This window comes from Paramisgurnus dabryanus, chromosome 14 (assembly GCF_030506205.2).
Source record: "Paramisgurnus dabryanus chromosome 14, PD_genome_1.1, whole genome shotgun sequence".
Classification (NCBI taxonomy): domain Eukaryota; kingdom Metazoa; phylum Chordata; class Actinopteri; order Cypriniformes; family Cobitidae; genus Paramisgurnus; species Paramisgurnus dabryanus.
In genome coordinates, this window is record NC_133350.1 from 32516767 (window position 1) to 32542225 (window position 25459).

General features: G+C 43.0%; 14 non-coding genes across 14 annotated transcripts; all 14 read right to left on the reverse strand.

Annotated features, from left to right (window-relative positions):
• Positions 1-4693: 4693 nt before the first annotated feature.
• trnas-gcu (transfer RNA serine (anticodon GCU)) lies at positions 4694-4775 on the reverse strand. Its single transcript has one exon. It is a non-coding gene; the product is annotated as a tRNA-Ser (tRNA).
• A 1706-nt stretch (positions 4776-6481) lies between these two features.
• On the reverse strand, positions 6482-6553 carry trnac-gca (transfer RNA cysteine (anticodon GCA)). Its single transcript has one exon. It is a non-coding gene; the product is annotated as a tRNA-Cys (tRNA).
• Positions 6554-7024: 471 nt separating this feature from the next.
• trnas-gcu (transfer RNA serine (anticodon GCU)) lies at positions 7025-7106 on the reverse strand. Its single transcript has one exon. It is a non-coding gene; the product is annotated as a tRNA-Ser (tRNA).
• An 829-nt stretch (positions 7107-7935) lies between these two features.
• On the reverse strand, positions 7936-8008 carry trnav-aac (transfer RNA valine (anticodon AAC)). The gene has a single exon. It is a non-coding gene; the product is annotated as a tRNA-Val (tRNA).
• An 816-nt stretch (positions 8009-8824) lies between these two features.
• trnac-gca (transfer RNA cysteine (anticodon GCA)) lies at positions 8825-8896 on the reverse strand. Its single transcript has one exon. It is a non-coding gene; the product is annotated as a tRNA-Cys (tRNA).
• A 472-nt stretch (positions 8897-9368) lies between these two features.
• On the reverse strand, positions 9369-9450 carry trnas-gcu (transfer RNA serine (anticodon GCU)). The gene has a single exon. It is a non-coding gene; the product is annotated as a tRNA-Ser (tRNA).
• An 817-nt stretch (positions 9451-10267) lies between these two features.
• trnav-aac (transfer RNA valine (anticodon AAC)) lies at positions 10268-10340 on the reverse strand. Its single transcript has one exon. It is a non-coding gene; the product is annotated as a tRNA-Val (tRNA).
• Positions 10341-11157: 817 nt separating this feature from the next.
• trnac-gca (transfer RNA cysteine (anticodon GCA)) lies at positions 11158-11229 on the reverse strand. The gene has a single exon. It is a non-coding gene; the product is annotated as a tRNA-Cys (tRNA).
• Positions 11230-20866: 9637 nt separating this feature from the next.
• Positions 20867-20948, reverse strand: trnas-gcu (transfer RNA serine (anticodon GCU)). Its single transcript has one exon. It is a non-coding gene; the product is annotated as a tRNA-Ser (tRNA).
• An 816-nt stretch (positions 20949-21764) lies between these two features.
• On the reverse strand, positions 21765-21837 carry trnav-aac (transfer RNA valine (anticodon AAC)). Its single transcript has one exon. It is a non-coding gene; the product is annotated as a tRNA-Val (tRNA).
• Positions 21838-22653: 816 nt separating this feature from the next.
• Positions 22654-22725, reverse strand: trnac-gca (transfer RNA cysteine (anticodon GCA)). Its single transcript has one exon. It is a non-coding gene; the product is annotated as a tRNA-Cys (tRNA).
• Positions 22726-23197: 472 nt separating this feature from the next.
• trnas-gcu (transfer RNA serine (anticodon GCU)) lies at positions 23198-23279 on the reverse strand. Its single transcript has one exon. It is a non-coding gene; the product is annotated as a tRNA-Ser (tRNA).
• An 817-nt stretch (positions 23280-24096) lies between these two features.
• On the reverse strand, positions 24097-24169 carry trnav-aac (transfer RNA valine (anticodon AAC)). The gene has a single exon. It is a non-coding gene; the product is annotated as a tRNA-Val (tRNA).
• An 817-nt stretch (positions 24170-24986) lies between these two features.
• On the reverse strand, positions 24987-25058 carry trnac-gca (transfer RNA cysteine (anticodon GCA)). Its single transcript has one exon. It is a non-coding gene; the product is annotated as a tRNA-Cys (tRNA).
• Between the last annotated feature and the right edge of the window lie 401 nt (positions 25059-25459).

Below are 25459 nucleotides of genomic sequence, written 5' to 3' on the forward strand. Positions count from 1 at the left end.
GCTTGCATTCTGAAACCATATAAAAGTTCTTTTTGGACGGAATCACGTTCGTCCTTAGGTTGGTGATGTTGCTGAACAAGAAATTGAATTTCAGCTTGAGCAGCTTGCAGGTGGTTTTCGTAGGCCTTGGACTTGGCATCACGTTCTTTCTGTTCTGCCTTGGCTCTTACCAGAAGACTTTTGGCCTGCAGGAGCTTTCCCAGATCCTCTTTGGCGGTCTTTTCCCGCTGCTCTCTGTGCTCGGTGTCTGTGTGGAGTTGTGAGATGGCCTTGTGAAGTTGTCTCGCCTCATTCTTTATCCTCTTGTGTTCATCCTCGATCAGCTGCTGCTGATCCTTGGATTCCTGTGTCAGCCGATCTAGACGAGTCTGCGCGTCCTCCTGATTCCTCCAGGCTTCCTTTGCTTGGAGCTTTAGCGTTGCTGCATCCTGTTCCAGGTGGGTGACGTTCCTTTCGTCCCGCTTTAGCTGGATGATGAGGTTGTGAGCGATGGCACCTGTGATCCTTGCCATCTCCTTGTGGCTGTAGCTCTGTGTTGAATCACGGGCTATGATCTCGTCCAGGTTGCCATCCCGTTGCTCTCGGTCTCGGCACTGCAGATCGTTGGCGACATTGGGCAGGAGGTCAGATGTCGGATCGTTGAGCCATGCCTCCAGCTGGTCACAGTGGTTGGCAGGGCTGGGTGATCTGGACACGTTGGCGCACTGGTGGGTGACAAAACACACAAAGAGCCAATACAAGTCCGCAGAATTTTAACGAGCTAAAATGAATAAAAAAAAAATATGGGCTATGTGGGTCTAACTGACGTGATCAGCTAGTGGCAAAAATAAAAACTATTATCGGGGCCTTGCTTCGGCGGCGCAGATAATTAGTGTGGGTAAAAAGGGAAAAAGTTTAGTGAATGGACGATGTGTTTTAACCTATTGGTCGCTTCAGACATTTGGTTAATCGGTCGCATTACTAATACATTTTCTCATGGTTTGTGCAGATATGGTCTTTCAGCCCAAAAATAAAAATAAGATCAAAATAATTAAAGTTAATTAATTATAATGATAAAATAAAATAAAAAGCAAATAGAAGGTGAGAAAGATAAATTGCTGAAAATAAAACAAATAAAATAAAATGGGAAAAAAAAGATTCAAATAAAAATAAAACTGAAAAGAAAATAAGACAGCCAAACAGACAAAGTCAGAAGGCTGAGAAATGAAAAGGATAGGAGATGAAAATAGGGATGAAAAGGGGATCCCTGTTTTAGCTTAGCAGGTTCTCTACCCTAGATTTAATGACAGGGCCTTACAGGGAGAGGGCACTATGAAGTCATGCGAGCTAGGGGAGTGGCTTAGCTAGAGTGGCTGGGCTAGGCCCAACTTGCAAGGGACAGGGGGCTTATCCTATTGCACCAGTTAAAACATAAATGAATTCACTGAGAATGGGACTTGTGGGGCTAGATTCTATTCACAGTAAAGAATTAATTCAATTAAAATTTAAAATAAATCAAACTGCATTAAATTTAAATTTAAACTTAATTAAAATACAATCTCTACAATAGAAAAGAGAATAAGAAGTACTAAGGAGTGAGAGAGAACAGCAAAAATGAAATAAAATAAAAATAAGATAAATCAAAATTTAAAAAAAATTAAATAAAGAAATAATAAATTAATAAAGCCACAGCAATATTAATTATTATTTATAATTTAAGACCATAACATTCAATATGTAGGAAACAAAACTATAAAGTAGTAAAATAACCTAGATATCGAAGTAAGGTCAGAAATCCCAGTTTGACTCCTGTCATACACTCCCAAAAGAGTTTATGAGAGGACCAAACGAGCTTTCCCCACCAGATGGCGATATTTCGCCCAACAAACAAAAAAAGCGGAAGTCAGGCGTAAAGTGAGAGAGAAGGAGAAGTGTTAGACACTCAAGACTGACATCTAGTGTTAGAACAAGGTAGTACGCTTTAAACTGACAAAGATTCGCTTCCATACAATAATTACATCGGCGACCGCTGCGTTGCTAAGACGACGGATGTAATTTGAGCTGTGTTCGTCCGGTGCCAGTTTTGGCTTACGTTACCGGGACACACAATAAATAAAAGTCTAACGGGCTTTCTTCTCCGTTGACATAAGTTACTTGATCAAGGTTTATCTCCTTTAAAATTGAAAAGTTTTTCCCTCGGTGCTTACAATTTTAAAAATCCACGTACGTGAATAAAATGGAAAAATACAATAGACAGCTTCTCAAATTGTAAATAATTTCCTGGAGATAACAAAAAGGCCTTATCAGATGGGAGTACTCACTCGACCACCGCTTCGCTCAAAATAAAGGAATTATACTCTTTATTAGGCGGAATCAGACGGTAATGCGGTTACCTTAAAGACTGCAGTTAACTATACATAACAGGGGCGCGAGTCTGTTATGTCCTGAAAATGATACAGGAAATTACATTTTCATTCATACCAATATAAGAACGAAATCAGTTATAGCTGATAGTTCTTTTCATTCACACAATGCAAAACACATTTGACCTGTTAACTGTTTTTGCTCAGAAATAATGTTTAAATCTGCCCGCATTCTCCACCATTAATATGTAGCGATTCAGCGGGAGGAGGGGAATAAAGTTATTTGAAACACTATAAACCTCCGACTGTAATACTACGGTGATTCCCACGGGAATCTTAGATTTTAGCTCAAAAGGGAATATTATGTATAACTAACGGTAATTAATTATACAAGTTTATCAGGTTTTACCTGGCGTAGCAGAATTAATAATAACAATTAATTAATATGTTCGTCCACCGAAGACATATATCCATAATCGTATATTAACGTCTAAGAAATGTTAATTTCATGGCCTTTAAAATTAACCTTCTTACTGCTATAAAGTATTTTTAAGCATGTAGCTTTAAGATCTTAACGGCAGATTAAGTGACATTTATTTCATGAGCATTGAACATAGAAACAATTCAATTGTGAAATGCAAAACCGGTTTATTAAACTACGTTACACTACAAAAACACACAAGACTAACTATACATACAAACAACAAACAAGAAACATATATGAAAGAGAAAGAATGGAAAATTAAGAGAGAGAGAGAGAGTAAAGGAAGGGCAATATCACTATAGACTTAACTTCTGCACAAACCATCAGAACTCTAAGAATCACCTTAATTAAAAGGGGCAATAACTTTTTACAGCGAATGAACAAGCGATACTTGCGTTTGGCTTTTGTGAGGCACGTGTGTACGTCCAGCTGTATGGGCGCGTATGCGAGGAAGAGAGTTCCTGAGTTTGTGGTCACGTGACGGAGTCCTGAGGTGTCCGTAGGAGTTGTTCCTTTTTGGGTTAATCCGTCGGTCTGGTTAATCTGTGGCGATTAATTTGTCCAATTTGTTAAAGTTTGTCCAAGTGTCAGGGTGCCCGTGAAAACTATCCGAGAGAGGGACAGGTCTCACAGCGAGCCCGGCTGGGTGCCGTGGCCTCACTGTTGAGCAGCCGTTTGGCGTGCTGTGCGTGAGCTGTGCGCTGTGAGCCTCGATGAATTGGGGTGCAGGCCTCTTAACCTGAGTTTAGACCAACCCCTTGAAGTTCAGATGACCAATCCAAAAGGGTGTTGATAGAGTAGGAAAACTTTGTCTTTGTTTTACCAGACTCATTTGCATAGATGGACTATGCTAAAGATTTTGTTAAATAATAATTTTGATTAATATTTAACAAGTTTGATATCAGTTATGGTAAGATGATGCACATCATTGATCAGGAAAGGAAAAGGGGGTTATTAAGAGTGTAAACAAGGTATGGTTTGAAACACACATCAAATAGTATTTATGAGACATGCTAAGATGAACAAAGCATCCCTATAGTGTTACAAGAAAGTGGTTCATTACAGATACAAACATGCAATACAAGGATATATAATATATACAATTTAAACCAATTTATTTTGGTCTTAGCTGTGATCTTAGACAGACACATTTTTGTGTCATGGCTGCTTCGTCTCTGCTCACGGTTTGAAGTTTGCTTTGAGGTGTTAATTTGCTTAGATTGGCACAATAAAACAGCCAGAGAGAGAGTCGATAGGTCTGGAAATGTGTGTTATCAGGAGATTAGGATCTTCTGATTAAAGCGTCCAAGCAGACCTGGTGACAAAACTCATTCTAGGGTCACAGCATGAAACCGTTAACGACCCAGACTGAAGAGACCTCCAGTGGACGTCCAGCCAGATGTTACACGTGACTGAAGAATTGAAAAACCAACATGTGTTATGCTTCACCACAGTTAAAGCTGTCTTGATAATGTCCAAGTGAATGGTTAGACCTCCCTATCTGCGTTTAAACGCTCTAGCACTGACCTATAAAAATTGTGCTAGAGACAACGTATGTTTTCAACCATTCCGCTAAGGTTTTTCAGTTGTTATGATTCCTGTTCTTTTCCTCTTACAGCAAACATCAACAAAGGTAAATCCGCTCAACCCAGTCTTTACCACTTTCTAGACAGTTGGCACATAGTCTGAAACTTTAAAGTCTGAAAACACTCAAGTGTCCATCAGAGACTCTGGATTGTAAGCACTTCAAAACTGGTGCAACGAAAACACGTTGCTTTGTCTAATGGGTAGCAGATCACTCCTAGAGGTGTGAGAAACAACGTAAGCTTCGGAAATGTTGCGTCTTAAAGAAAGTTCAACGTCACAACGACGAGGATGGGATTCGTACCCACGCGTGCAGAGCACAATGGTTTAGCAGTCCATCGCCTTAACCACTCGGCCACCTCGTCCTGTGAGGTTGTCCTGTGAGACTTTCCCGTAACCCCTGCTGTGGGGCATTTTGCGATTCCTAAATTACCACCAAGTACGTAGTAGCGTGCATCAAATTGTTTCCGTTGTTGGTGTAATTAAACGTTATCTTTTAGAAAGCGTTCATTTTGGCCTGACAGAAGGGAAACGCCTGAAGAGAACTGTGCATGAGCAATCCATCGCCTTAGACATGTTTAGAAATAATTTCAAGGACTGACCTTTAATTGATTGGGGTACTTTTTCAAAATAGTTTTCATCGGATTTCGACATGAAACAGGCAAAAACCAAAGGAGACATTCAAGACTTTATTTAAAGGGAACAAGAGGTTTTCATTGGCTTATGTACACAGCCAACTGGCTGGGTAATGTTGACTAAACCTCAGTACACTTACCTGCCGTCCGTTCAACTAACACTAACCGACGATCAGGTTTACAATAACGTGCATCAAACTGATGTAACTGTTGAGGTTGTTAAATCAACATGACCAAAACCCTGTCATATCTCTAACAAAGTGTTTATTTCAGTCGAACCGAGGACATTTGTGATAACCACATCACCACAGAAACCTGTTCCTTTGGATTCTATGTTTATTTTGATAGATTTGGCCACACACTTTCTCTCTGTGCAACACTTCCCAAAGGGGCAATGCTTTTCGCCCACTTGAGAACTGGCCACCTTTCATGCGTGAAGCGAATGTGACGGGCGGAACTGTGTGTAACTTTAAAAGTGCTTCATGATACAAGGAGTAACGTGGCTCAAGAAAGGAATTTAACTCGCAGCGTATCAAAAGAACACACTGTTTCTGCCCGGTTTCGAACCGAGGACCTTTCGCGTGTTAGGCGAACGTGATAACCACTACACTTAAGAAACCTACATGCTCTGACACTTGGTTGTATCAACACATTTTGTCACATATTTTGCGATCGTTTGAAGGGACCGCACAAACTGTATGAGAAAGGCGGTGCATTTCCCAGAAATGCATGGATGCTTCTTCTGAAACCGGCAAACAGCTACACACTTCTTAGTTTGGATATCTCTCCGATTTGTTTCAGAGATGACGTGTGAGCAGTCAAGTCTCAGCTCTGCGATCTGACCGAATAACGCAGATATTTCCAAACCTGCTGCTGGTCGGCTACTGTCCTGCAGACTTCAGTTTCAACCCACCTCCAACACAACAGTCTGTAATTATCAAGCAACCTTGAACACCTTGATAAGCTGCTTCAGATAAGTTTCATTGGGGTTGGAGCTAAAATCTGCAGGGCGGAAGCTCACCAGGAGCAGGGTCAAAGACCCCTGCTATAGTGTGAGCACACAATTTGTGAACTTTGGCTTCACATCGCATGGGATTTACTCGTATAGTGTACGTTGGCATTTAGCCACGGCTGTGCTGAAATGGCACAGCGTATGCTCGTCTTTAGCGTTAGAACAGGGGTAGGCAACGCCGGTCCTGAAGTGCCGCAATGCTGCAGATTTTATTTCCAACCCTGAATAAACCTCATCCACCTGTGGTTCGCAGGTGACCTTTAGACCTTGGTTAGCCTGTTCATGTGGGCCTGATTGGAGCTGGAGCTAAACTCTGCAGGACTGCTGCACTCCAGGACCTACGTGAAAAGGATCCACGATGAACTTTGAGTCCGAAAGATTAACGCGGCAAACTACCGCAAGAGGTTACGGACATACAGGCTTAAGGGGGCACCCGGATTTGAAACGGGGACCTCTTGATCTGCAGTCAAATGCTCTACCACTGAGCTATACCCCCTATGAGAACACACGTGACTGAAGAATTGAAAAACCAACATGTGTTATGCTTCACCACAGTTAAAGCTGTCTTGATAATGTCCAAGTGAACGGTTAGACCTCCCTATCTGCGTTTAAACGCTCTAGCACTGACCTTTAAAAATTGTGCCAGAGACAACGTATGTTTTCAACCATTCCGCTAAGGTTTTTCAGTTGTTATGATTCCTGTTCTGTTCCTCTTACAGCAAACATCAACAAAGGTAAATCCGCTCAACCCAGTCTTTACCACTTTCTAGACAGTTGGCACATAGTCTGAAACTTTAAAGTCTTAAACACTCAAGTGTCCATCAGAGACTCTGGATTGTAAGCACTTCAAAACTGGTGCAACGAAAACACGTTGCTTTGTCTAATGGGTAGCAGATCACTCCTAGAGGTGTGAGAAACAACGTAAGCTTCGGAAATGTTGCGTCTTAAAGAAAGTTCAACGTCACAACGACGAGGATGGGATTCGTACCCACGCGTGCAGAGCACAATGGATTAGCAGCCCATCGCCTTAATCACTCGGCCACCTTGTCCTGTGAGGCTGTCCTGTGAGGCTGTCCTGTGAGACTTTCCCGTAACGCCTGCTGTGGGGCATTTTGCGATTCCTAAATTACCACCAAGTACGTAGTAGCGTGCATCAAATTGTTTCCGTTGTTGGTGTAATTAATCGTTATCTTTTAGAAAGCGTTCATTTTGGCCTGACAGAAGGGAAACGCCTGAAGAGAACTGTGCATGAGCAATCCATCGCCTTAGACATGTTTAGAAATAATTTCAAGGACTGACCTTTAATTGATTGGGGTTCTTTTTCAAAATAGTTTTCATCGGATTTCGACATGAAACAGGCAAAAACCAAAGGAGACATTCAAGACTTTATTTAAAGGGAACAAGAGGTTTTCATTGGCTTATGTACACAACCAACTGGCTGGGTAATGTTGACTAAACCTCAGTACACTTACCTGCCGTCCGTTCAACTAACACTAACCGACGATCAGGTTTACAATAACGTGCATCAAACTGATGTAACTGTTGAGGTTGTTAAATCAACATGACCAAAACCCTGTCATATCTCTAACAAAGTGTTTATTTCAGTCGAACCGAGGACATTTGTGATAACCACATCACCACAGAAACCTGTTCCTTTGGATTCTATGTTTATTTTGATAGATTTGGCCACACACTTTCTCTCTGTGCAACACTTCCCAAAGGGGCAATGCTTTTCGCCCACTTGAGAACTGGCCACCTTTCATGCGTGAAGCGAATGTGACGGGCGGAACTGTGTGTAACTTTAAAAGTGCTTCATGATACAAGGAGTAACGTGGCTCAAGAAAGGAATTTAACTCGCAGCGTATCAAAAGAACACACTGTTTCTGCCCGGTTTCGAACCGAGGACCTTTCGCGTGTTAGGCGAACGTGATAACCACTACACTACAGAAACCCACATGCTCTGACACTTGGTTGTATCAACGCATTTTGTCACATATTTTGCGATCGTTTGAAGGGACCGCACAAACTGTATGAGAAAGGCGGTGCATTTCCCAGAAATGCATGGATGCTTCTTCTGAAACCGGCAAACAGCTACACACTTCTTAGTTTGGATATCTCTCCGATTTGTTTCAGAGATGACGTGTGAGCAGTCAAGTCTCAGCTCTGCGATCTGACCGAATAACGCAGATATTTCCAAACCTGCTGCTGGTCGGCTACTGTCCTGCAGACTTCAGTTTCAACCCACCTCCAACACAACAGTCTGTAATTATCAAGCAACCTTGAACACCTTGATAAGCTGCTTCAGCTAAGTTTCATTGGGGTTGGAGCTAAAATCTGCAGGGCGGAAGCTCACCAGGAGCAGGGTCAAAGACCCCTGCTATAGTGTGAGCACACAATTTGTGAACTTTGGCTTCACATCGCATGGGATTTACTCGTATAGTGTATGTGGCATTTAGCCACGACTGTGCTGAAATGGCACAGTGTATGCTCGTCTTTAGCGTTAGAACAGGGGTAGGCAACGCCGGTCCTGAAGAGCCGCAATGCTGCAGATTTTATTTCCAACCCTGAATAAACCTCATCCACCTGTGGTTCTCAGGTGACCTTTAGACCTTGGTTAGCCTGTTCATGTGGGCCTGATTGGAGCTGGAGCTAAACTCTGCAGGACTGCTGCACTCCAGGACCTACGTGAAAAGGATCCATGATGAACTTTGAGTCCGAAAGATTAACGCGGCAAACTACCGCAAGAGGTTACGGACATACAGGCTTAAGGGGGAACCCGGATTTGAACCGGGGACCTCTTGATCTGCAGTCAAATGCTCTACCACTGAGCTATACCCCCTATGAGAACACACGTGACTGAAGAATTGAAAAACCAACATGTGTTATGCTTCACCACAGTTAAAGCTGTCTTGATAATGTCCAAGTGAACGGTTAGACCTCCCTATCTGCGTTTAAACGCTCTAGCACTGACCTATAAAAATTGTGCTAGAGACAACGTATGTTTTCAACCATTCCGCTAAGGTTTTTCAGTTGTTATGATTCCTGTTCTGTTCCTCTTACAGCAAACATCAACAAAGGAAAATCCGCTCAACCCAGTCTTTACCACTTTCTAGACAGTTGGCACATAGTCTGAAACTTTGAAGTCTGAAAACACTCAAGTGTCCATCAGAGACTCTGGATTGTAAGCACTTCAAAACTGGTGCAACGAAAACACGTTGTTTTGTCTAATGGGTAGCAGATCACTCCTAGAGGTGTGAGAAACAACGTAAGCTTCGGCAATGTTGCGTCTTAAAGAAAGTTCAACGTCACAACGACGAGGATGGGATTCGAACCCACGCGTGCAGAGCACAATGGATTAGCAGTCCATCGCCTTAACCACTCGGCCACCTCGTCCTGTGAGGCTGTCCTGTGAGACTTTCCCGTAACGCCTGCTGTGGGGCATTTTGCGATTCCTAAATAACCACCAAGTACGTAGTAGCGTGCATCAAATTGTTTCCGTTGTTGGTGTAATTAAACGTTATCTTTTAGAAAACGTTCATTTTGGCCTGACAGAAGGGAAACGCCTGAAGAGAACTGTGCATGAGCAATCCATCGCCTTAGACATGTTTAGAAATAATTTCAAGGACTGACCTTTAATTGATTGGGGTTCTTTTTCAAAATAGTTTTCATCGGATTTCGACATGAAACAGGCAAAAACCAAAGGAGACATTCAAGACTTTATTTAAAGGGAACAAGAGGTTTTCATTGGCTTATGTACACAGCCAACTGGCTGTGTAATGTTGACTAAACCTCAGTACACTTACCTGCCGTCCATTCAACTAACACTAACCGACGATCAGGTTTACAATAACGTGCATCAAACTGATGTAACTGTTGAGGTTGTTAAATCAACATGACCAAAACCCTGTCATATCTCTAACAAAGTGTTTATTTCAGTCGAACCGAGGACATTTGTGATAACCACATCACCACAGAAACCTGTTCCTTTAGATTCTATGTTTATTTTGATAGATTTGGCCACACACTTTCTCTCTGTGCAACACTTCCCAAAGGGGCAATGCTTTTCGCCCACTTGAGAACTGGCCACCTTTCATGCGTGAAGCGAATGTGACGGGCGGAACTGTGTGTAACTTTAAAAGTGCTTCATGATACAAGAAGTAACGTGGCTCAAGAAAGAAATTTAACTCGCAGCGTATCAAAAGGCATACACTGTTTCTGCCCGGTATCGAACCGAGGGCCTTTCGCGTGTTAGGCGAACGTGATAACCACTACACTACAGAAACCCACATGCTCTGACACTTGGTTGTATCAACACATTTTGTCACATATTTTGCGATCGTTTGAAGGGACCGCACAAACTGTATGAGAAAGGCGGTGCATTTCCAGGAAATGCATGGATGCTTCTTCTGAAACCGGCAAACAGCTACACACTTCTTAGTTTGGATATCTCTCCGATTTGTTTCAGAGATGACGTGTGAGCAGTCAAGTCTCAGCTCTGCGATCTGACCGAATAACGCAGATATTTCCAAACCTGCTGCTGGTTGGCTACTGTCCTGCAGACTTCAGTTTCAACCCACCTCCAACACAACAGTCTGTAATTATCAAGCAACCTTGAACACCTTGATAAGCTGCTTCAGCTAAGTTTCATTGGGGTTGGAGCTAAAATCTGCAGGGCGGAAGCTCACCAGGAGCAGGGTCAAAGACCCCTGCTATAGTGTGAGCACACAATTTGTGAACTTTGGCTTCACATCGCATGGGATTTACTCGTATAGTGTACGTTGGCATTTAGCCACGACTGTGCTGAAATGGCACAGTGTATGCTCGTCTTTAGCGTTAGAACAGGGGTAGGCAACGCCGGTCCTGAAGTGCCGCAATGCTGCAGATTTTATTTCCAACCCTGAATAAACCTCATCCACCTGTGGTTCTCAGGTGACCTTTAGACCTTGGTTAGCCTGTTCATGTGGGCCTGATTGGAGCTGGAGCTAAACTCTGCAGGACTGCTGCACTCCAGGACCTACGTGAAAAGGATCCATGATGAACTTTGAGTCCGAAAGATTAACGTGGCAAACTACCGCAAGAGGTTACGGACGTACAGGCTTAAGGGGGCACCCGGATTTGAACCGGGGAACTCTTGATCTGCAGTCAAATGCTCTACCACTGAGCTATACCCCCTATGAGAACACACGTGTGTAGCGATTCAGCGGGAGGAGGGGAATAAAGTTATTTGAAACACTATAAACCTCCGACTGTAATACTACGGGGATTCCCAAGGGAATCTTAGATTTTAGCTCAAAAGGGAATATTATGTATAACTAACGGTAATTAATTATACAAGTTTATCAGGTTTTACCTGGCGTAGCAGAATTAATAATAACAATTAATTAATATGTTCGTCCACCGAAGACATATATCCATAATCGTATATTAACGTCTAAGAAATGTTAATTTCATGGCCTTTAAAATTAACCTTCTTACTGCTATAAAGTATTTTTAAGCATGTAGCTTTAAGATCTTAACGGCAGATTAAGTGACATTTATTTCATGAGCATTGAACATAGAAACAATTCAATTGTGAAATGCAAAACCGGTTTATTAAACTACGTTACACTACAAAAACACACAAGACTAACTATACATACAAGCGTGAGCTGTGCGCTGTGAGCCTCGATGAATTGGGGTGCAGGCCTCTTAACCTGAGTTTAGACCAACCCCTTGAAGTTCAGATGACCAATCCAAAAGGGTGTTGATAGAGTAGGAAAACTTTGTCTTTGTTTTACCAGACTCATTTGCATAGATGGACTATGCTAAAGATTTTGTTAAATAATAATTTTGATTAATATTTAACAAGTTTGATATCAGTTATGGTAAGATGATGCACATCATTGATCAGGAAAGGAAAAGGGGGTTATTAAGAGTGTAAACAAGGTATGGTTTGAAACACACATCAAATAGTATTTATGAGACATGCTAAGATGAACAAAGCATCCCTATAGTGTTACAAGAAAGTGGTTCATTACAGATACAAACATGCAATACAAGGATATATAATATATACAATTTAAACCAATTTATTTTGGTCTTAGCTGTGATCTTAGACAGACACATTTTTGTGTCATGGCTGCTTCGTCTCTGCTCACGGTTTGAAGTTTGCTTTGAGGTGTTAATTTGCTTAGATTGGCACAATAAAACAGCCAGAGAGAGAGTCGATAGGTCTGGAAATGTGTGTTATCAGGAGATTAGGATCTTCTGATTAAAGCGTCCAAGCAGACCTGGTGACAAAACTCATTCTAGGGTCACAGCATGAAACCGTTAACGACCCAGACTGAAGAGACCTCCAGTGGACGTCCAGCCAGATGTTACATATTCCCCCCTTCACGACCGTTAAAGTCCAGGGAGACTTTGGCGGGCGATGATCAGGCAGGTCATGAAGTCTGGATGGCAGGTGTTTCTTAATTGTCTGCAGCGTTCTGTCAAATAGGCAAAGGGTGATTTGAATGAGATTGGGCTCTGGCTCTGCCTGGGTGTGCTGCCTTCCACGGTTCCATTTGAATGTCCAACAGGAGGACAGTTGTGCACCTGTTCGCTGAACTCTTGCATCCCGTTGACTCTTCATTATGGGATGAAGGTTAGGCTGAGAGTAAGGATGTATCCTATTCCTGCGGAGAGGCACAGTACCGTGTCAGTGGCAGTCCAAGATCAGACAACACAAAGGCTGTCTGTAGTGGGCATCTGAGCGAGTCTCTGGAGGACAGTGTTGAAGTCTGTGACATCAATTAGTTTGGGTCCTCCCTTATGCAATCCTCATTTCCAGTTCAGGGTTTACGATGAAGTGGTGGTCCCTGAAGAAAGTTGAGATTTCCAGTTTGATGTGGTACTACTCACTGGGAAGGTGATCAAGTGCCAGGTCATCAATGTGGAGAATCACATCCTTTGGAGTTTGAATCCACTTTGTCTGGTTGTGCAGACTGATGTGGGTGGTTTGTAGGTTAACGTGTTTGTGTAGGCTGGGGTGTTGAACAGCCATCAGTCACCTACGAGTGTTAGTGGCATCGGCTAGTGGTTTAACCGAAGCGGAACACTGGGAGTCGATCTTCATGGGCTGCAGCCCATAGATGTCATCAGTGTTGTCCTTAAAAATAAAAAGGAATGCTTGGGCAGAGATGGTGAATGTCTTTTGTGCGGCTGCACCTGCGCAGGTTTGATGCAAGATGCAGCTGCTTGTTTGGTGGGGAGGCAGTAAGGAGGCGGTTTGGTCTAGTTGGAACTAGTCCCCCCTTTTCTGTTATGCCTCAATGTTTAGTGTGTTGGTTGTGTTATGATGGACCCATCTGAAGATTGTTTCTTTCTCCTCCCTGTCCATCCTGGTCTGGTATGCAACAGCAGAGATTTTGTCCACAATCTGATGGGGTCCTGTCCAGCGTGGCAGAACTTCCTTCGACAGTCCCTGGTGAGTTGTGTGAAGTGGCTGTGCAAAGCTGTTGTACCAAACATTGTCATCCACGTCCAGTTCCTCTCATGATGACTTCCAGTCGTAGTCTGCCTTCTAGCCCTCAGCCATCTTCTGTAGCTGTTCCCGGGCGGAAGCGAAGGTTTCCAGATGCCTGTGAAGTTCATTGGGATTCTGGTGAGTGGTGTTGGCTGTGATGAGATTGGAATCTCAAGGTTGGTACAACAGGTGTACTGGCAGTGTCATCTGCCGTCCCGTCAATGGTTTGAAGGGAGACACACCAGTAAATTAATTTGGGGTCGATCTGATAGCCATAACACTAAAGGGGAGTTTCCGATCCCAGTCCATCTGATTTGCTGAGACACATTTCTTTGACATGCTAGCCACAGTCTGCTTGGTTCTTTCACTTGGTCCGATGAGGAGGGATGATGCTGATGTGGAGTTGGGCGTGTGCGCCTAGGGGTTTCCACACATCTTTAATAATTTCAGCTGTGAAATGGGTACCTCTATCTGAGTTGACTCTCAGTGGCAGTTCGAACCTGGCGAAGATGTGGATCATGTGTAGAGGTGCTGTGTTTTGAGCAGTGTCATTGGGTGCTGGGAGGCTCGACCCACTGTGTGAATTGGCAAATGACCATGAGTAAATGTTTGTTGCCCCTCGTCGACCTGGGTAGCAGTTTACCCAGCCTAAAAGTCTTAAAGTCTGACCAAAATTAGCACCTGTTCTTTGCAGTGGTGCTCTGTGGTTTGGGTTAGCCGATTGTAGTTAGCAGCAAACCAGGCATCCTTTGATGCATTCTGCTAAGTCCTGCTGCATCCAGGGCCAGTATGCCACCTGTTTCAGTGGTTTGTACGTGGCTCTTGCGACTTGGTGTCTGGCACATGCTGTGTCATGCGCATACATCTGTAGGACCCCCCTATGTCAATGAAGAACCACATGCTTTGGTGTAGTGCGGTCGTCAGGGACATATAAGAGGATGTGATGTTGTATATGCAGCAGGTGTTACATGTCGTTAAGACATTTAAGGGCTGGTGTAGCAATGAGGTCAGAGTTCATGATAGGGCAGGTGGAGGGGTCTGAGAGGTGGTTGACATAGCTTGTATGGTGGTGTCGGAGGCATGTAATGCAGCTATGTCACTGTTTGAGATATGTGGAGCCAGTGTAAGTGGCTATGTGATGGGCACTGTGGTGGTGGGCGTGTGTTGGCAGCAGGTCAGTGCAATCACAGTTGGGCGGGTGGGTGGGCTGTTTGTAATGTGCACAACAGTGAACTTGAACTTTTGGTCTGAGACGATGTTCTCGCGACTGGCTGCTGGGTAATCCATAACTTTGTGACTTGGCAATGTACTTCAGATGATTTTCTGAGTGAAAAGGTAGAATTTCTCTCACCTGAGCCCAAATTTTTACTTTGTAAAGTCTGTTAAAGGCTCAAAACTATCTAAAAAGTCTTTGCCAATGAAAAGAGGATATGTGTCTACTGGTGAGATTTACACAGGGTGTAGAAGTCTCATAGGACCGATGGTCAGGTGGATGGAAAGCACCTGTTGCAGTTTGGCTGTGAGACTGCATATTCAGCATACACCTTTGTGGGTTGAGGGTCAGATCTTGTGCTTCATCGTTGTTCTGGAGTCTTGTGAAAAGCTGGAATGACATCAGCATTAGATCAGCTCCAGTGTTGGCGAGGGTTTCCAATCTGACCTTGTGTTTCACGGTGGTTGCTAAATAGAGTCTTTTAGCTACTCCTCTCTCATTCAGGTTTCCCAGGGCCTTAGTACCAGGTTTTGTGTGGTAACTGGAAGGCAGTTAAGGCTGGTCTTCAGTGATTCTGTAGGGAAACAGATGTCTAACACAGCACTTTCCTGGTACCTGCTGAATCTGACTGGTTGATGTTTGAAATACAGTTTGTGTGCCAAAGTCACTGATTTTTGCAATGACTGGATCGATGGTAACGTGATGAGTGGCAGAGATTTAAGTGTTGCTTGCAGGAGGGTTTTCTGGAAAGTTCTTGCTGTATTCCAGTGCTGCTGCTAGTGATAAATAGTTCGGTTCATCCTCGCGGTCCTCCTTGTGAGGCCTCCTTTGGATTTGACTTCTTCACTATTTTCAAAATCTCTGCTGACTCAGATGTGTATGTGTCGCTTTGCTTTTGTGACAGTTCAGACTTAGCTTTGTTCACTGTGTGTCGAACCGGGTCCATCTGTTGACTGTTTGGACTTCCCATTCTGACAGATGCAGGATGGTTTCCATGGACGCTGTTCTCTGGCTGTCTGATGATCTTGGCTGTGAAGTCCTTCGATCCTCTTGGCTCTCTGCTGAAATGTCCTTTACTGTGGCGCTGTTGTTCGCCCTCCAGTGGCCGTTTTGGGGTAATTTTCAGAGAAAGAAAGGATGACAGTCTTTTCAGAGGTGGCTTTTGTTTACCGTAGGCTTTATGGACGAAGTCCTGCAGCTGTCTGGTTGTCGTCAGGTGAGGGTAGGCCATAAATCCTAAGTGTTGCATTACGGTAAAATAAAGCTTTGCAGGGGGAGGATCTTGATGTTTCCTCCATTCTTGGCTCGTTTTGTGAGCTGGAGTAGACTGAAAGTCAGTTGTAGTAGTAGGCCTGTGGAGTTTAATTTCTGCTTTGTTTTAAGTCCATTGCAGCGATTAGTCCTCATCGTGATTCTCGATCTGAAAACTCTTCTATCAAGGCCATTTGCAGCTCCTTATAATCCAACTTGACACTTTCTGACTGCCGGTCCAGGAAGCTCCTCACCTAATGGCTGGAAGTAATCCATAGCAGATACAGCTGGTCTCTCGTGGTTACATTCGGCAGCGTGCGCACATAAAAGTCAATGTTCTGCAGGTAAGCGTGGATGTCATGGACACCTGCAGTGTTTGGACTAAATGTTGGACTGTTTCTGGCCAGCTTGTCAAGGTCTTTGGGCCACGCCATGTGTCTGTAGACATCATTGGGAAAGGTGTTGGCCCCACCCCCCTTGTGTTCTTGTGAGAGGGTTGTGGACGCTGGCTGGCAAAGTTCTTAACAGTGGGCTCTCACCCCCCCCCTCCTTTTCAGCACGAAACTTTGGTGGGGGAGTGCAGAGACACTGATTGGATGAGAGGAAAATGATGCTTTCTCTCTCAATGGTTCAGCTTGCATTCTGAAACCATATAAAAGTTCTTTTTGGACGGAATCACGTTCGTCCTTAGGTTGGTGATGTTGCTGAACAAGAAATTGAATTTCAGCTTGAGCAGCTTGCAGGTGGTTTTCGTAGGCCTTGGACTTGGCATCACGTTCTTTCTGTTCTGCCTTGGCTCTTACCAGAAGACTTTTGGCCTGCAGGAGCTTTCCCAGATCCTCTTTGGCGGTCTTTTCCCGCTGCTCTCTGTGCTCGGTGTCTGTGTGGAGTTGTGAGATGGCCTTGTGAAGTTGTCTCGCCTCATTCTTTATCCTCTTGTGTTCATCCTCGATCAGCTGCTGCTGATCCTTGGATTCCTGTGTCAGCCGATCTAGACGAGTCTGCGCGTCCTCCTGATTCCTCCAGGCTTCCTTTGCTTGGAGCTTTAGCGTTGCTGCATCCTGTTCCAGGTGGGTGACGTTCCTTTCGTCCCGCTTTAGCTGAATGATGAGGTTGTGAGCGATGGCACCTGTGATCCTTGCCATCTCCTTGTGGCTGTAGCTCTGTGTTGAATCACGGGCTATGATCTCGTCCAGGTTGCCATCCCGTTGCTCTCGGTCTCGGCACTGCAGATCGTTGGCGACATTGGGCAGGAGGTCAGATGTCGGATCGTTGAGCCATGCCTCCAGCTGGTCACAGTGGTTGGCAGGGCTGGGTGATCTGGACACGTTGGCGCACTGGTGGGTGACAAAACACACAAAGAGCCAATACAAGTCCGCAGAATTTAAACGAGCTAAAATGAATAAAAAAAAAAATATGGGCTATGTGGGTCTAACTGACGTGATCAGCTAGTGGCAAAAATAAAAACTATTATCGGGGCCTTGCTTCGGCGGCGCAGATAATTAGTGTGGGTAAAAAGGGAAAAAGTTTAGTGAATGGACGATGTGTTTTAACCTATTGGTCGCTTCAGACATTTGGTTAATCGGTCGCATTACTAATACATTTTCTCATGGTTTGTGCAGATATGGTCTTTCAGCCCAAAAATAAAAATAAGATCAAAATAATTAAAGTTAATTAATTATAATGATAAAATAAAATAAAAAGCAAATAGAAGGTGAGAAAGATAAATTGTTGAAAATAAAACAAATAAAATAAAATGGGAAAAAAAAAGATTCAAATAAAAATAAAACTGAAAAGAAAATAAGACAGCCAAACAGACAAAGTCAGAAGGCTGAGAAATGAAAAGGATAGGAGATGAAAATAGGGATGAAAAGGGGATCCCTGTTTTAGCTTAGCAGGTTCTCTACCCTAGATTTAATGACAGGGCCTTACAGGGAGAGGGCACTATGAAGTCATGCGAGCTAGGGGAGTGGCTTAGCTAGAGTGGCTGGGCTAGGCCCAACTTGCAAGGGACAGGGGGCTTATCCTATTGCACCAGTTAAAACATAAATGAATTCACTGAGAATGGGACTTGTGGGGCTAGATTCTATTCACAGTAAAGAATTAATTCAATTAAAATTTAAAATAAATCAAACTGCATTAAATTTAAATTTAAACTTAATTAAAATACAATCTCTACAATAGAAAAGAGAATAAGAAGTACTAAGGAGTGAGAGAGAACAGCAAAAATGAAATAAAATAAAAATAAGATAAATCAAAATTTAAAAAAAATTAAATAAAGAAATAATAAATTAATAAAGCCACAGCAATATTAATTATTATTTATAATTTAAGACCATAACATTCAATATGTAGGAAACAAAACTACAAAGTAGTAAAATAACCTAGATATCGAAGTAAGGTCAGAAATCCCAGTTTGACTCCTGTCATACACTCCCAAAAGAGTTTATGAGAGGACCAAACGAGCTTTCCCCACCAGATGGCGATATTTCGCCCAACAAACAAAAAAAGCGGAAGTCAGGCGTAAAGTGAGAGAGAAGGAGAAGTGTTAGACACTCAAGACTGACATCTAGTGTTAGAACTAGGTAGTACGCTTTAAACTGACAAAGATTCGCTTCCATACAATAATTACATCGGCGACCGCTGCGTTGCTAAGACGACGGATGTAATTTGAGCTGTGTTCGTCCGGTGCCAGTTTTGGCTTACGTTACCGGGACACACAATAAATAAAAGTCTAACGGGCTTTCTTCTCCGTTGACATAAGTTACTTGATCAAGGTTTATCTCCTTTAAAATTGAAAAGTTTTTCCCTCGGTGCTTACAATTTTAAAAATCCACGTACGTGAATAAAATGGAAAAATACAATAGACAGCTTCTCAAATTGTAAATAATTTCCTGGAGATAACAAAAAGGCCTTATCAGATGGGAGTACTCACTCGACCACCGCTTCGCTCAAAATAAAGGAATTATACTCTTTATTAGGCGGAATCAGACGGTAATGCGGTTACCTTAAAGACTGCAGTTAACTATACATAACAGGGGCGCGAGTCTGTTATGTCCTGAAAATGATACAGGAAATTACATTTTCATTCATACCAATATAAGAACGAAATCAGTTATAGCTGATAGTTCTTTTCATTCACACAATGCAAAACACATTTGACCTGTTAACTGTTTTTGCTCAGAAATAATGTTTAAATCTGCCCGCATTCTCCACCATTAATATGTAGCGATTCAGCGGGAGGAGGGGAATAAAGTTATTTGAAACACTATAAACCTCCGACTGTAATACTACGGGGATTCCCAAGGGAATCTTAGATTTTAGCTCAAAAGGGAATATTATGTATAACTAACGGTAATTAATTATACAAGTTTATCAGGTTTTACCTGGCGTAGCAGAATTAATAATAACAATTAATTAATATGTTCGTCCACCGAAGACATATATCCATAATCGTATATTAACGTCTAAGAAATGTTAATTTCATGGCCTTTAAAATTAACCTTCTTACTGCTATAAAGTATTTTTAAGCATGTAGCTTTAAGATCTTAACGGCAGATTAAGTGACATTTATTTCATGAGCATTGAACATAGAAACAATTCAATTGTGAAATGCAAAACCGGTTTATTAAACTACGTTACACTACAAAAACACACAAGACTAACTATACATACAAGCGTGAGCTGTGCGCTGTGAGCCTCGATGAATTGGGGTGCAGGCCTCTTAACCTGAGTTTAGACCAACCCCTTGAAGTTCAGATGACCAATCCAAAAGGGTGTTGATAGAGTAGGAAAACTTTGTCTTTGTTTTACCAGACTCATTTGCATAGATGGACTATGCTAAAGATTTTGTTAAATAATAATTTTGATTAATATTTAACAAGTTTGATATCAGTTATGGTAAGATGATGCACATCATTGATCAGGAAAGGAAAAGGGGGTTATTAAGAGTGTAAACAAGGTATGGTTTGAAACACACATCAAATAGTATTTATGAGACATGCTAAGATGAACAAAGCATCCCTATAGTGTTACAAGAAAGTGGTTCATTACAGATACAAACATGCAATACAAGGATATATAATATATACAATTTAAACCAATTTATTTTGGTCTTAGCTGTGATCTTAGACAGACACATTTTTGTGTCATGGCTGCTTCGTCTCTGCTCACGGTTTGAAGTTTGCTTTGAGGTGTTAATTTGCTTAGATTGGCACAATAAAACAGCCAGAGAGAGAGAGTCGATAGGTCTGGAAATGTGTGTTATCAGGAGATTAGGATCTTCTGATTAAAGCGTCCAAGCAGACCTGGTGACAAAACTCATTCTAGGGTCACAGCATGAAACCGTTAACGACCCAGACTGAAGAGACCTCCAGTGGACGTCCAGCCAGATGTTACACGTGACTGAAGAATTGAAAAACCAACATGTGTTATGCTTCACCACAGTTAAAGCTGTCTTGATAATGTCCAAGTGAACGGTTAGACCTCCCTATCTGCGTTTAAACGCTCTAGCACTGACCTTTAAAAATTGTGCTAGAGACAACGTATGTTTTCAACCATTCCGCTAAGGTTTTTCAGTTGTTATGATTCCTGTTCTGTTCCTCTTACAGCAAACATCAACAAAGGTAAATCCGCTCAACCCAGTCTTTACCACTTTCTAGACAGTTGGCACATAGTCTGAAACTTTAAAGTCTGAAAACACTCAAGTGTCCATCAGAGACTCTGGATTGTAAGCACTTCAAAACTGGTGCAACGAAAACATGTTGCTTTGTCTAATGGGTAGCAGATCACTCCTAGAGGTGTGAGAAACAACGTAAGCTTCGGAAATGTTGCGTCTTAAAGAAAGTTCAACGTCACAACGACGAGGATGGGATTCGTACCCACGCGTGCAGAGCACAATGGATTAGCAGTCCATCGCCTTAATCACTCGGCCACCTTGTCCTGTGAGGCTGTCCTGTGAGACTTTCCCGTAACGCCTGCTGTGGGGCATTTTGCGATTCCTAAATTACCACCAAGTACGTAGTAGCGTGCATCAAATTGTTTCCGTTGTTGGTGTAATTAAACGTTATCTTTTAGAAAGCGTTCATTTTGGCCTGACAGAAGGGAAACGCCTGAAGAGAACTGTGCATGAGCAATCCATCGCCTTAGACATGTTTAGAAATAATTTCAAGGACTGACCTTTAATTGATTGGGGTTCTTTTTCAAAATAGTTTTCATCGGATTTCGACATGAAACAGGCAAAAACCAAAGGAGACATTCAAGACTTTATTTAAAGGGAACAAGAGGTTTTCATTGGCTTATGTACACAGCCAACTGGCTGGGTAATGTTGACTAAACCTCAGTACACTTACCTGCCGTCCGTTCAACTAACACTAACCGACGATCAGGTTTACAATAACGTGCATCAAACTGATGTAACTGTTGAGGTTGTTAAATCAACATGACCAAAACCCTGTCATATCTCTAACAAAGTGTTTATTTCAGTCGAACCGAGGACATTTGTGATAACCACATCACCACAGAAACCTGTTCCTTTGGATTCTATGTTTATTTTGATAGATTTGGCCACACACTTTCTCTCTGTGCAACACTTCCCAAAGGGGCAATGCTTTTCGCCCACTTGAGAACTGGCCACCTTTCATGCGTGAAGCGAATGTGACGGGCGGAACTGTGTGTAACTTTAAAAGTGCTTCATGATACAAGGAGTAACGTGGCTCAAGAAAGGAATTTAACTCGCAGCGTATCAAAAGAACACACTGTTTCTGCCCGGCTTCGAACCGAGGACCTTTCGCGTGTTAGGCGAACGTGATAACCACTACACTACAGAAACCCACATGCTCTGACACTTGGTTGTATCAACGCATTTTGTCACATATTTTGCGATCGTTTGAAGGGACCGCACAAACTGTATGAGAAAGGCGGTGCATTTCCCAGAAATGCATGGATGCTTCTTCTGAAACCGGCAAACAGCTACACACTTCTTAGTTTGGATATCTCTCCGATTTGTTTCAGAGATGACGTGTGAGCAGTCAAGTCTCAGCTCTGCGATCTGACCGAATAACGCAGATATTTCCAAACCTGCTGCTGGTCGGCTACTGTCCTGCAGACTTCAGTTTCAACCCACCTCCAACACAACAGTCTGTAATTATCAAGCAACCTTGAACACCTTGATAAGCTGCTTCAGCTAAGTTTCATTGGGGTTGGAGCTAAAATCTGCAGGGCGGAAGCTCACCAGGAGCAGGGTCAAAGACCCCTGCTATAGTGTGAGCACACAATTTGTGAACTTTGGCTTCACATCGCATGGGATTTACTCGTATAGTGTATGTGGCATTTAGCCACGACTGTGCTGAAATGGCACAGTGTATGCTCGTCTTTAGCGTTAGAACAGGGGTAGGCAACGCCGGTCCTGAAGTGCCGCAATGCTGCAGATTTTATTTCCAACCCTGAATAAACCTCATCCACCTGTGGTTCTCAGGTGACCTTTAGACCTTGGTTAGCCTGTTCATGTGAGCCTGATTGGAGCTGGAGCTAAACTCTGCAGGACTGCTGCACTCCAGGACCTACGTGAAAAGGATCCATGATGAACTTTGAGTCCGAAAGATTAACGCGGCAAACTACCGCAAGAGGTTACGGACATACAGGCTTAAGGGGGAACCCGGATTTGAACCGGGGACCTCTTGATCTGCAGTCAAATGCTCTACCACTGAGCTATACCCCCTATGAGAACACACGTGACTGAAGAATTGAAAAACCAACATGTGTTATGCTTCACCACAGTTAAAGCTGTCTTGATAATGTCCAAGTGAACGGTTAGACCTCCCTATCTGCGTTTAAACGCTCTAGCACTGACCTATAAAAATTGTGCTAGAGACAACGTATGTTTTCAACCATTCCGCTAAGGTTTTTCAGTTGTTATGATTCCTGTTCTGTTCTTCTTACAGCAAACATCAACAAAGGAAAATCCGCTCAACCCAGTCTTTACCACTTTCTAGACAGTTGGCACATAGTCTGAAACTTTGAAGTCTGAAAACACTCAAGTGTCCATCAGAGACTCTGGATTGTAAGCACTTCAAAACTGGTGCAACGAAAACACGTTGCTTTGTCTAATGGGTAGCAGATCACTCCTAGAGGTGTGAGAAACAACGTAAGCTTCGGCAATGTTGCGTCTTAAAGAAAGTTCAACGTCACAACAACGAGGATGGGATTCGAACCCACGCATGCAGAGCACAATGGATTAGCAGTCCATCGCCTTAACCACTCGGCCACCTCGTCCTGTGAGGCTGTCCTGTGAGACTTTCCCGTAACGCCTGCTGTGGGGCATTTTGCGATTCCTAAATTATCACCAAGTACGTAGTAGCGTGCATCAAATTGTTTCCGTTGTTGGTGTAATTAAACGTTATCTTTTAGAAAACGTTCATTTTGGCCTGACAGAAGGGAAACGCCTGAAGAGAACTGTGCATGAGCAATCCATCGCCTTAGACATGTTTAGAAATAATTTCAAGGACTGACCTTTAATTGATTGGGGTTCTTTTTCAAAATAGTTTTCATCGGATTTCGACATGAAACAGGCAAAAACCAAAGGAGACATTCAAGACTTTATTTAAAGGGAACAAGAGGTTTTCATTGGCTTATGTACACAGCCAACTGGCTGTGTAATGTTGACTAAACCTCAGTACACTTACCTGCCGTCCATTCAACTAACACTAACCGACGATCAGGTTTACAATAACGTGCATCAAACTGATGTAACTGTTGAGGTTGTTAAATCAACATGACCAAAACCCTGTCATATCTCTAACAAAGTGTTTATTTCAGTCGAACCGAGGACATTTGTGATAACCACATCACCACAGAAACCTGTTCCTTTAGATTCTATGTTTATTTTGATAGATTTGGCCACACACTTTCTCTCTGTGCAACACTTCCCAAAGGGGCAATGCTTTTCGCCCACTTGAGAACTGGCCACCTTTCATGCGTGAAGCGAATGTGACGGGCGGAACTGTGTGTAACTTTAAAAGTGCTTCATGATACAAGAAGTAACGTGGCTCAAGAAAGAAATTTAACTCGCAGCGTATCAAAAGGCATACACTGTTTCTGCCCGGTTTCGAACCAAGGACCTTTCGCGTGTTAGGCGAACGTGATAACCACTACACTACAGAAACCCACATGCTCTGACACTTGGTTGTATCAACACATTTTGTCACATATTTTGCGATCGTTTGAAGGGACCGCACAAACTGTATGAGAAAGGCGGTGCATTTCCCAGAAATGCATGGATGCTTCTTCTGAAACCGGCAAACAGCTACACACTTCTTAGTTTGGATATCTCTCCGATTTGTTTCAGAGATGACGTGTGAGCAGTCAAGTCTCAGCTCTAAGATCTGACCGAATAACGCAGATATTTCCAAACCTGCTGCTGGTCGGCTACTGTCCTGCAGACTTCAGTTTCAACCCACCTCCAACACAACAGTCTGTAATTATCAAGCAACCTTGAACACCTTGATAAGCTGCTTCAGCTAAGTTTCATTGGGGTTGGAGCTAAAATCTGCAGGGCGGAAGCTCACCAGGAGCAGGGTCAAAGACCCCTGCTATAGTGTGAGCACACAATTTGTGAACTTTGGCTTCACATCGCATGGGATTTACTCGTATAGTGTACGTTGGCATTTAGCCACGACTGTGCTGAAATGGCACAGTGTATGCTCGTCTTTAGCGTTAGAACAGGGGTAGGCAACGCCGGTCCTGAAGTGCCGCAATGCTGCAGATTTTATTTCCAACCCTGAATAAACCTCATCCACCTGTGGTTCTCAGGTGACCTTTAGACCTTGGTTAGCCTGTTCATGTGGGCCTGATTGGAGCTGGAGCTAAACTCTGCAGGACTGCTGCACTCCAGGACCTATGTGAAAAGGATCCATGATGAACTTTGAGTCCGAAAGATTAACGTGGCAAACTACCGCAAGAGGTTACGGACGTACAGGCTTAAGAGGGCACCCGGATTTGAACCGGGGACCTCTTGATCTGCAGTCAAATGCTCTACCACTGAGCTATACCCCCTATGAGAACACACGTGACTGAAGAATTGAAAAACCAACATGTGTTATGCTTCACCACAGTTAAAGCTGTCTTGATAATGTCCAAGTGAACGGTTAGACCTCCCTATCTGCGTTTAAACGCTCTAGCACTGACCTATAAAAATTGTGCTAGAGACAACGTATGTTTTCAACCATTCCGCTAAGGTTTTTCAGTTGTTATGATTCCTGTTCTGTTCCTCTTACAGCAAACATCAACAAAGGTAAATCCGCTCAACCCAGTCTTTACCACTTTCTAGACAGTTGGCACATAGTCTGAAACTTTAAAGTCTGAAAACACTCAAGTGTCCATCAGAGACTCTGGATTGTAAGCACTTCAAAACTGGTGCAACGAAAACACGTTGCTTTGTCTAATGGGTAGCAGAA